The sequence below is a fragment of the Hylobates moloch genome, unplaced genomic scaffold (assembly GCF_009828535.3).
Source record: "Hylobates moloch isolate HMO894 unplaced genomic scaffold, HMol_V3 SCAFFOLD_4, whole genome shotgun sequence".
Taxonomy (NCBI): Eukaryota; Metazoa; Chordata; class Mammalia; order Primates; family Hylobatidae; genus Hylobates; species Hylobates moloch.
Window position 1 is genome coordinate 149,335,527 of NW_026652279.1, and position 13,166 is coordinate 149,348,692.

Consider the following 13,166-nt stretch of genomic DNA (forward strand, 5'->3'; position numbering starts at 1 on the left):
TACAGCTATGCGCAGGCCCAGCAACATAGTCTTCCTCTCACCAAGGCTGATGTGGTTATTCCCATTACTGAAAATCTAAATTGTGAGATACAGAATTCCAAAATATGTCTCAAATAAATCCACCAGAAGTGTGTCAAGTTGTTACAGTAAGGCTTTTCAAACTTTTAAAGGGCAGTAATTTATTCTGAACAGGGTCAACTTGTGTTTTTTGTAAGAGTTTGCCTTTTTGACTACAGAACATTAGAATAGCAGCACTATACAAGGACTAAGAGAATATGTCCTTTACTACCATGGGATCCCACAGAACATTGACACTGCACAGGCCAAAATATCTGCTCTTCAATGAGAATACATTGTGGGACCTATTTCTCATGCCTCATAGTAAATTACTTAGGGCTGCTGTTTTGATAGAACATTGGAAAGACCTTTTAAAGACATACCTAAAGTGCCAATTTGAGGCTCCTGATAGTGATGCAAAGCAGGTGAACCCCAAACTGGGGCTTAGTCTGGGAGGGTTCTTTGTTTTATCCAGGAGAGATTTCAAGAATGAGCTGGTGGTAAAAGAAAATGGCTTTATTGAAGTGGCAGTGTTAGAGCTTCAGTGGTACTACAGCTCAGGCAGTGTTATAGCTCCATGACTGATCCTGCGGAGCAGTGCAGCTACCCTGTAGTGAGTGTGCTGAGAGAACCAGCTCAGGGCAGTTCTGCAGAAATATGTAAACCTACTTTTAATTACATGCAGATTAAGGGGCAGTTTATGCAGAAATTTCTAAGGAAAGGGTAATAACTTCTCGGTCATCGGATCATTGTCACTCCTGGGTTTTGCCATGGCAGTGGTAAACAAACATGGCACACAGGTGGGCATATCTTTATAGAAAGCTGCTTCTTCTGCCCTGTCCCTGTTTTAGCGAGTCCTTGATTTGGTCAGTATCTGAATCCTGCCTCCAGAATTGAGCCCTGCCTCCTATCTCAATGGCACACTATGGGTTTAGGATACTGTTTTTCAACATGCAGTATATGCCAGGAATCAATGGCCACTATGCAGTTCTATGCCTCTGAAAGAATGAATAAACAAGTCTGGGAATCCAGGGGCTGAAGTAAGAATGTGTCTTCTCACCTTCACTCCAAGGAATTTATTTGAAGAAGATATAGTTCCTGTCCTTACAATTTTAAACACGGTATCTAGAGTTCCTGGGAATCACCAGGGAACACATTAAGACTTCCACTGAAAATAGATGTACCACTGCCATCAGGTCATTTTTATATACTTGTTACAATAAGCAAGTAGGCAAATAAATGAAACAAATTCTTAATCTTGATCATCATGAGATGGTAGGATATTAGACATCAAATGCGAGTAGGAAAAAGTAAGTCTGGAAACCTCGGGAATCCACTGTCCATCTCTTCATGCTCCCATGTATTATTGAACTGTGGTCAGGTAATTATCAGGCAAGTGAATGGCCACCAGAGGTACAGGGATGTGAGTTCTGAAGGGTACTCAGGAGAGCATCATACACTACAGAAGTGTAGACTCAAGGTTCACTACAATGGATGGTAGAGACAGTCTTTTCAACCTCAAAGGTGCAGTGATTTGTTCTGATGAGGCTTGAAATATCTTTTGACAGTTATAGCCTTGGCAACAACTTCGGCAGCAGGAACTACAGTTCATTGCAGTAATTTGTTCTCTTGTAGTGTTCAACCCTTTGTAATCATGACTAGTTATCATTCTGAAGAATCCATGTAGAGAATCCAGTGTGAGGAATGAGTGTATCCAACGGTGCAACAGATGTTGGTGTTGCTTTGTCTGATCACTGTCATATTCCTTCATCAATTTTGTGCACATTGCTCTCCAATGTGCTTTTATTACCAACAACCAGAACTGAGGGCCTTTATGGAAGAGCTGCCCTTAGTCTCCTGGAGAGCACGTTTTCTGCAAGTGCAGAGGTAGCTGGAAGTGCCTGAAAATTTACATCTCCTCAGGGGCAGCCCTTAGCTAATGTCTGATTGGTTTGGTACAACTAATTTGGACTTCACTGAAGTATAACCTACATTGCTTTAGGAGCTCAGTGGGACTTAATATCACAAACGTGCTTGCCGTTCTTCCTTTCTCAGGTCCACTCTCCCACTCTGTACTGGTGTTTTCCGGAAATGCTTCCTTTCTAATAAACCACCCTCATAGAATTCTTCATCTCAGAGTCTGCTTCTGACAAACCCATTCTACAAAAAGCACAATGTGGCCTGGTGCAGTGACTCATAACTGTAATCCCACCACTCTGGGAGGCTGAGGCAGGAGGATCACTTGAGGCCAGGGGTTCAAGACCAGCCTGGCCAACATTGTAAAACCTCTTCTCTACTAAAAATACAAAAATTAGGCTTGTAATCCCAGCACTTTGGGAGGCCGAGGCGGGCGGATCACGAGGTCAGGAGATCGAGACCACGGTGAAACCCCGTCTCTACTAAAAATACAAAAAATTAGCCGGGCGTGGTGGCGGGCGCCTGTAGTCCCAGCTACTCGGAGAGGCTGAGGCAGGAGAATGGCGTGAACCCGGGAGGTGGAGCTTGCAGTGAGCCGAGATTGAGCCACCGCACTCCAGCCTGGGTGACAGAGCGAGACTCCGTCTCAAAAAAAAAAAAAAAAAAAATTAGGCACAGTGTGCAGTGGCATGTGCCTGTAATCCCAGCTACTCGGGAGGCTGAGGCAGGAGAATTGCTTGAACCCAGGATGTGGAGGCTGCAGTGAGCTGAAATTACGCCACTGCACTCCAGCCTGGGCGACAGAGCGAGACTTAAAAAAAAAAAAAAAAAAAAAAATCAGCCCATTGTAAAAATAATGTTCCAGATTTTCACTAGGAAATTTATTATACATTAGAGTAAAATAAGCTTAAAGATAGTAAGATAATATCATGCCATAAATGCAGCAATACATAACTTTTATTATTACTCACTGGTTTAGCTTTTCCTATCCCTTACATAAATAAAGACAATTTTTAAAAAATAGCTGACTATATTAGTCAGTATAAACACACACACAAAATAACTGGTTCCACTTGATAGCTTATTATGACCTGACTTGAGAGAAAACATTTACTTTGCAAACTGCAAATGAAGTTCGTTGAATGTAACTGAATTAAGTACTCTTTGATATATTTTTGACACATCTTTGAAATACATTTATGCAGAGGCTAAAAATCTTGCATTTTCTTAGGAATTTAAAATTTTCTATTATTTTAATACAAATAAATACATATATAATTGTAAACAGACAAATTCAAACTATGTTTCTAAAGAAATTAAATATTACTTCTATTAATATATTATAAGTAGAAATGAAACACCCCAATTGCACCTTCCTCCTTCCTGTGTTTTACTTTATGTAATTTTATTCAGGAATAATTCACATGCAATAAAACTGCATCATTCCAAAGTGTACAATTTGGTGAGTTCTGAGAGTTGCACAAACCTGTAAAACCACAAACACAATCAAGACTCAGAACATTTCAATCACCCCCAGAGCTTCTTTATATTGCTTTGCAGTGTATATTTCTCTCGGCTGCTGGCCCGTGTGAACATTGATCTGCTTTCTGTCACTATAATTAATTTGCCTTTTTATATAAATGAACTCGTATGGCATGAAATTTTTTGTGACTGGTTTCTTTATTCAACATGATTTTGAGATTCATCTATGTTGTTCGGCATAACAGTAGTCATCCCTATGTATCACATAGAGTCCTCTGAATGCTTCACTCTGCTTCTTTGACAGGTGATACCTTATATAACTGTAGTAGGATATCAAAACCATGATATGATAACTTTAAATACACTACATACCATATTCAGTTTTCACAATTTCTTTACATGTATTCATACATGTGTGTGTACATTTGTATGCAACTCTGTCCCATATAGAGATTTGTATAACCACCAACTAAATCAGCATACAAAATTATTATATTACCATAAAGAAATCCCTCATTCTATCCCTTTATATTCTCACTCCTCCCACACACCATCCCCGTCGCTTGGCAACCACTATTTTGTTCTCATTCTTCATAATTTTGTCATTTCAAAAATGTTACATAAGCGGAATCATAGAGTATGTACTCTTTCAAAATTGATTTTACACAGAACCTAATGCCTTTGAGATCCATACTAGGGCTGCTTTTATCAATAGTCTATCTCCTTTCACCCTTGTCTAATGTCCTGCTGGGTGAAAACAGTATATTTTGTTTTCTGTTTACCTGTTGATGAACGTTTGTGTTATTTGCAAATTTTGCCATTATGATTAAAGCTATTATGAATATTCATGTACAAGTATTTGATTCTAATGTATTTTCATTTCTCTTTGTTAAATGCCTAGCAGTGGAATTTCTGGGTTTTATGGTCAGTGCTTACTAACACTTTAAGAAACTGTTAAACTTTTTCCAACTGGTAGTGATATTTTACTTTCCACCACCATTGCCTTGTTGGACTGTTATTATTGAGTTTTACATTGAGTCGCAATATTTTCTTCCTTCATATGATTTGTGTTTTCATTTTGTTAATGGAAACAAAGAGCAAAAGTTTTTCACTTTGATAAAGCTTAAACTCTTCATTTTTCTTAATATTATAATTTACTCTATTTGCGTACTCTATAAGAAACTCAAGTCCTGGGAGGGCTTCGAGGAGGTTTTAGTGTGGTCTTTCACATTTAGGGTAATCAAATTTGAAAAAAAAAAAAAGGTTATTGTGTAAGCTAAGTGTTGATGCTTTCTTTTCCCCCATAGCACCATTTCTAGAAGGGTTTTCCTTCCTTCCCACATTGAATTATGAAATAATTTTGTCAAAAAACAATTGATAGAATGATTTATATTCCTTTGGGTATATACCCAGTAATGGGATTGCTGAGTTGAATGGGATTTCTGTCTTCAGGTCTTTGAGGAATCACCACACTGTCATCCACAATTGTTAAACCAATGTACACTCCCATCAAGAGTGTACAAGCTTTCCCTTTTCTCCACAACCTCACCAGGATGTGTTATTTTTTGATGTTTTAATAGAAGCCATTCTGACCAGTGTTAGATAGTATCTCACTGTGATTTCAATTTGCATTCTTCTAATGATTGGTGATCTTGAACTTCTATTCCTGTGATTGTTGGCCACATGTATTTCTTCTTTTGAAAAGTGTTCATATTCATTGCTCATTTTTTATGGAGTTATAGGTTATAAAGACACACACACACACATGTTCACTGCAGCACTATTCACAATAGCAAAGATATGGAATCCATCTAAATGCCCATCATTGGTAGACTGGATAAAGAAAATGTGGTACATGTACATCATGGAATACTAGGCAACCATAAAAAAGAACAAGATCATGTTCTTTCCAGGGACATGGATGGAGTTGGAGGCCATTATCCTTATCAAACTAACACAGGAACAGAAAACCAAATACTGCATGTTCTCACTTATAAGTGAGAACACATGGACACATAGAGGAAGAAGACACACTGAGGCCTACTGGAGGGCAGAGGGTGGGAGGAGGGAGAGGATCAGAAATAACAACTAATGGGTACTAGGCTTAATACCTGGGTGATGGAATAATTTGTACAACCAATCCCCATGACACAAGTTTACCTATGTAACAAACCAGCACTTGTACCCCTGAATTTAAAACTTTTTAAAATGAAAGTAAAAATAAAAAAAGCAATTGAACATGTGTGAAGGTCTATTTCTGGACTGTCTCATCAGTTTCATTGATCTATATGTCTTTTGTTTTACCAACTCTTAATTTTCTTTACTTTTTATTTTTTTCTTTGAGATGGTCTCACTGTCACCAGGATGGAGTGCAGTGGTGCAATCTCAGCCCACTGCAAACTTCACCTCCCAGGTTTAAGAGATTCTCCTGCCTCAGCCTCCTGAGTAGCTGGGACTACAGGTGTGCACCACCATGCCCAACTAATTTTTGTATTTTTAGTAGAGACAGGGTTTCACCATGTTGGCCAGGATGGTCTTGATCTCTTGATCTCATGAACCACCTGCCTTGGCCTCCCAAAGTGCTGAAATTACAGGTGTGAGCCACCACGCCCGACCCTGTTGTTTTATATAAGTCAAGATTAGGTACAGTAAGTACTTCAGTGTAGTTCTACTTTCTTAAATTTGCCTTGGCAGTTGTATTTTCATATAATATATAGAATTGACTTGCCAATTTCAACCAAAATGCCTGCTAGATTTGCATGGAGTTGACCTCTATATATTGGCAAATTTTTGTAAATTGAAATTTTATTTTCCAAATTATTGATATTATATATCTTTTCAATTATTTCAGACTTTTTAAATGCATGTCAGCATTCTGTAGTTTGCAGTGTGTGTAAGTGTGTATGTGTCTGAGAAAAAGAGAGAGAGGGAGAGTATAATTTTCTAAAATCCCTTTGTTAGATGAAAAAAATTCAATTCTATTTCTTTTTCTGTGAGAGTTATGAATATGTGTTTAATCTTCTTAAATCTTTTTTCACACCTTTGGAGATGCTAATGTGATTTAATTTCCTCTTTTTCTATGAATAGATTATATTATGTCATGTAATTTTTGCAGGTTAAGTCAACTCTGCATTGCTGAGATAAACCTGACTCTTTCATTTTATATATATATATATATATATATATAATGCTGTATTCTATGAATTAAATTTTATTAAAGATTATTCACTTATGGTATTGGGGGATAAAAGTTTGAAGTATTGTCTTGTATTATCTTCCTAGCAATATCTGTTTCTGACATGAATTTGGATAAAATAATTCCTGGAGATTGTTTCTTTGACCCATGTTTTTATTTCAAGATATGAGGAATAATTTCCAAATATTTAAACTGTCCCTGGATTATTCTTTGTTTTTGATTTACTATTTATTTATGCATTACGTATTATACTGCATATAATATCAAACATAACACATTTTCTGAGTCTTTGTTTTTTTGGCCCAGCATATCTTTATCCTGGTGAGTGATCCATGTGTACCCTAGAAGGTATTCTGTCTTTATTGTTTACAGTGCCCTGTACATACAATTTAAGCCAAGACGGTTGATAGTGTTGTTTGAATACTCTATCAATTCTTTGACTAGTTGTGCTCTTAATTGCTGAGAGGAGTGTTAAAATTTTCACTCTGATCGAACACTTATTTCTTTCATTGTTTCTGCCAACTTTTGCCTTTTGTAATAATGAGACTCTTTAATTAAATGCATAAAAACTTATGATACTTAAGTTACACTGAGAAATGATCCTTTCATCATTGTGAAATTACCTTTTTTTTTCTAATATTCTTTGTCTCCATCTTTATTCCCTCTGATACTACTATAGCCACATCAGCCTATATTTATGGCTTATATTGGACGCATTTTTTCAATCACTCTTTTCAACCTCTTTATGCCTTATCATTAAGATAAACTTCTTGCGATAGTTTACTGAGAATGATGTTTTCCAGTTTCATCCATGTCCCTACAAAGGACACGAACTCATCATTTTTTATGGCTGCATTCTCAGTAAACTATCGCAAGGACAAAAAACCAAACACCGCATGTTCTCACTCATAGGTGGGAATTGAACAATGAGAACTCATGGACACAGGAAGGGGAACATCACATTCCGGGTACTGTTGTGATGAACTAATGGGTGCAGAATCAACATGGACATGGATACATATGTAACAAACCTGCACATTGTGCACATGTACCCTAAAACCTAAAGTATAATTAAGATAAACTTCTTGCAGAATAGTATATAATTGAGTGTTATGTTTTTATCTATTATCATATCTGACTTAGTTGTGGAGTTTAGTTCATTAACATTGAATGTAATGATTGATACGATTGCACTTACATCATCTATTTATTATATGTTTACTACTGTCCCTTCTGTTTTTGTATTAACTTCCATTTTTATTATGCAAAAATATTCCAATTTTGTTACTATTAATATATTGATGTTTTAGCTATACATCTTTATATTTTTTATAAATTCTCTGTGATTACAATATTATACTTAAATTGTCACAGCCTATTAAGATTTATGTTAAATAAAGCATAGAAAACTTGCAACCATATTAGGTCCAGCCCCCATCACCCTCTGTGCTTTAAATGACATAGGTATTATATTCTACATATATTCCCACCATAATATTGCATAATTTTTGTTATGGACAATCATATATATTTTAAATACATTAATAAAAAAAGATTTTATTTTTACCCATATATTTAACATTTCCAATATTTTCTTCAATTGTAACGATTGTGATTTTTTCCAGTTTCATTTTTCTTCAAACTGAAAATCTTTTAGTATTTCTTGTACTTCTTGTATGAGAACAATCTATTATTACCTTACTTTTCTTTTTCATGAATGTATCTTTCAATGACCTTACCTTGAAGCATATTTTTGCTAAATCCAGAAAAAGGGTAGATGGTTTTTCTTCTTTCAGTATTTTAAAGATATTGCTCCATAGACTTTTGTTCTACATTGTTTTTGATCAGGTTCTTATGATTTTATCATTTGTCTCTGGCTTCTGTTGAGATTTTTTTCTTTATCCTCAGTTTTCAGAAGTTGGCTTTGATATGTCGAAGTGATGTGGTGTTCAACTTTATTTTTTTTTTTTCTGTTGAGCTTTGCTGAGCTCGTGAATGTTTAAAGCTATGTCCTTCAAAATATGAGAGAAGTTCTATCACTTATGTGTTTTTCATTCTGGAGCAGTTCATTTTCTCTTTCCTCTCTTTCTGGGTTTCAAATGAACGATATGTTAGATGTGATATTGTCCCAAAGATCATGAAGCTATTTTTAATTTTGTCAGTCCTTTTACCTCTTTTACTCAAAATGAATAATTTATTTTTCTTCAAATTTCTGTGACATTTTTCTTTCAACTTCATTCTGTTATTTTATTTGTTCTAGACACCAAATTTTTCAGTTCTGTGATTTACCATTTTATGATGTCTTTCTGTGCTGAGATTCTTAAGTTTTCATTCATTTAAATTGTATAAAACTTTAGTACATTGAGCATAACAATAATGGCTTCTGTATATATATTTTTTCTTATCTGTGACATCTCAGGATTGACATTTGTTGATCTCTTGAAACAAGAATGGATCATAGTCCCCAGTACTTTACAGTTTGAGTCTTGTATTATTGCATCACAGATAATATAAATGCTATATTGCAGAGATTGAGAATTCTGCTAGTTGTACCAAATATTGTTGACTCTTAAAAATAATTTTTTTAAATTAACTTTAGACTCAAATTGTAGACTGTCATACCTGAAGTAGAAAGAGGCTTAGAATTGACTTTAATTGTTTCAGCTTTATTTGCAAGGGACTTAGTCTTCCTTTCATATGTGAGGTTCGGAGAACAGCCAGGCTGTTCTCACCATTATTAATCCAGGCGACTGGATTTAATCTATCCACACTATTAGTAATTCCTTTTTTTTTTTTTTTCAGACTCTCTCCTTCCTGGAGTTTTCCTGATACTATCTCATGGTTTTTTCTTGATAAAAGCCTTCTCTGTTTCCTGGCCAGAAAGTAAGATTTTCAGGAGCTAGTTTTAGACATGTGGAAAAGCTTTCAGTCTGAAGCCTAAACAAACAAACTGAGACAGCTAGCAATGTGACCATCTCTTCTTCCTGTTTTAACAATGTTCAAAATCTAACTGCTTCGTTTTGGTTTTTGGAGCTTTAAGTAATTACACCATGTTCAAAGATTGTATCCAACATGTACAGGATGATTGGCTTGTTGGGAGCTCTTCATCCTTACTGAAAATTAAAACGCCATCCTGCTTCCTAGAATTGATCAATTTTCAATTCCATACTCCTCTATATTTTACTAAGCATGTTTTATTTTTACATATTTTATGTAAATATTAGAAACTTTTATATTTAGGTATTTTTCTTAAAATTATTTAACTGATTTAATTATATAATTTCGTTTGCCTATGTAATTTCACTTAACAAAAATATATTATTTGTAATATTGTACAGTGCAGTGTTTCAGCATTTGAAAAACAACAATACTTTTTCTGATGAAATTTCTTTGTGCCCAACTATCACAATATTATTTTTGTTTAACGTTTTTCTAAACTGCCCCTCAAGAAGACCACATTTATTTATATACCAGCTGTATTTTAATTAACCATATGAATATAAAGCTCTATGGTTAGGAGAAATGGATGCCCCTAGTTGCTCTGATGGCTTTCAGCAGTAATATGTTCAAATAAACTATGCAGTGAAGGTATGTTTTTATTAATCAATTAGATTTTCATTGAAATAAATTTGTTTTGAATGAGCATGGATATTGTTATAAGGAATTTTAATGATGATCAATATTTAACTTTGACTTCTCAACAAGAAAATCTATGCCTTATTATATAATATTTCCTTCATAACAAATTCAAAATGTCATTCATTTCTCACTTAGCTTTGAGTGTTGCCAGGTATGAGGAAATTTGCTGACTTAGGTTGTAACTGTTCACTGTATTTGAGTTAAGTAATTGCTAACTAGGAGAACTATTGGCTACACTGGATACTAACATTTCTTTAATGACCCATCAACTGTAGTTTGCCTGTGCAGAGTTTCAAAGCATATAATTTTTTAACAAGGAAAAAACACAGCTTCAACTGAAAGTTGAATTTGGGTTCTGAAGCATATCTTGATCATATTTTCGCAATTAAATTAATATGTTGCTGTATTGCTATATGTAATTATATATCTTTTCAGTTTTGATTTGATGAGTATTTTCTTTCTGCTATTAACAAAGCTTCAAATTTCCACACTTTATAATGATAGTAGCAATTGAAAATAGCAGTGTAAGACCTATATTTGTTTGAGAAAATGAAAACATAACTGAGATATTATTGACTTTTAGACTGAATGAAAGATATTGTGAAGATTTGTATTATATTATTCACATGATACATGAAACCTGTTTTGTATTATCTGGTTAAAATCAAACATATGTGTAATATAACTTGTTGAAAATGCAAATGTAAATTGTCCAAGACAATGTCATCTAAAGAACATATCTATTCATTGTATTTTGAAAATAAAATGAATAAATCTGTCAATTATATAGTGTCTCAAACCATAAATGTTATTTATATATGGATTAAGAAACGAAGAGGGTTTCCAGATTAAAATTCAAGAGCTATTTATGTGTTGTGAAGACATGAGGAGTTACTTATTTTACGTTTGTTTCAAGTTTGTCAGCCAGGGTCCACATGCAGAATAGAAAGCACCCTGGATTTTAAATGGAATTAAATTTAATTAATATTTTAAGGTAGCTCAAAATGTAATTTTTAGAACAAATTTTTAATTTTTATTTTTCTACAAGAAATAAAACAATTATCAGCAAACTAATGTGTCAATTGACAAATCCAAGAAAGAAAGAAAATAAAAATATACCTTGAAACCCATCAGGAAACTATAGAATCAAAGTATAGAAAATGGGGCTAAAATTTCAGAAAAAAAATTGTTCTCAGGGAAAGTTGCTAATGATCTTTGGATGCTTTATTCCTAGGTGAGCATGCAAATTCTGGACTGAACAGGAGAGTAAATTTAAAGTTCAGCACAGTGAGCAGCTACTGCGGAACAGAGTGTCCAATAGAGTCTTTGTCATGTCACCAGGATTAAATGACACAAATGGGGACTAGACATCTCAGCCATATGCCTGGTCTTTCTCTTGGAAAACTGTTTAATTATGAACCTGTACGAGGTAAGTAACTTAAAAGTTAAAATAAAAAATTGTGTAAAACAGTAGATTTTATTTCCAGCCTCTTAATGCTAGTGGAAGGTGCTTCAATGAGTATAATAGGGTCTCAGTTGAACTCTACAATTAATGGTGAGCTGAGAATCTACAACTCCTCTTTCCCTAGAGATAATTTCTCATTCTGGGCAAAAGCTAAAATTTAAAAATTCTAGTGTGATGTTGTGTAAAAGGCCATTGCACAGGGACAGAGAAAGAAGCAGAGATTTTATCTGTCACTTGAGGTTGAAGTAGCAAAATTAGCAGCATTGAAGATAATCAATACAAAGTCAGCTTTGCTGAAGTCTGAATTTCCATGTGGTATGAATAAATATATAAGGCAAAATGTTTCAAAAGCAGAGTTGCTCTTTTTTATAGTTTCTAGGCGAGGGGTAGACAAAGACATGCCAAAAGGAGGGTCTCTATTGGACATAATAGAGCCTCAATTAAATATTCAGAAGGGTTAAATACAAGGAAGAGAGGTAGATTAAAGTAGAAATTTTAAGCCTGTAAAATAGAATTTGTAATATTAAGACATCAATAGATGCGTTTAAAAGCAGCGTAGTCAAAACAGAAAATTGAATGAGTGAACTAAAAACTGGCTAAAAGGTATCAAAATTGAAGCCAAGAAATACAAAAAAAAAAAATTGGAAGATAATGAAGAGAATAACAAGTGTGACACAGGGATTCTAAGAAGAATAAGGTAAATATGTTGCAGAAGAAGAAATACTGAAAAGACAGTTAATGATTGTTTCAAATATGGCTGAAATATACCAGCCTGTGGATTCAAAAAGCTCTTCAAACACCAAATTATACACAATAAGAGCAATCTATAGGCACAAACTCAAACTGAAGAGACTAAAAACAGAAAAGATCTCAAGAACACCCTGTGAAAATATAAATATTTTCTATGAGGGATTAACAACAAGAATGTTAGTTGACTTATCCCTACCTAGAATTGGTAGAAGCCAGAAAAAAAATGACATGATGAAATCTATCTTCAAAATACTGAAATCAAAAAAAGACAATCTAGAATTCTATATCTAGTGAAAATATCTTTACAAAAAGAAGAAAAATGATCCTTTCACAAAAATCAAAATGAAGAAATTTGTCATTAACATATCTGCACTGAAAGAGATAATAGGCCGGGCGTGGTGGCTCACGCTTGTAATCCCAGCACTTTGGGAGGCCGAGGTGGGCGGATCACGAGGTCAGGAGATCGAGACCACGGTGAAACCCCGTCTCTACTAAAAATACAAAAAATTAGCCGGGCGTGGTGGCGGGCGCCTGTAGTCCCAGCTACTCGGAGAGGCTGAGGCAGGAGAATGGCGTGAACCCGGGAGGCGGAGGTTGCAGTGAGCCGAGATTGCGCCACTGCACTCCAGCCTGGGTGACAGAGCGAGACTCCGTCTCAAA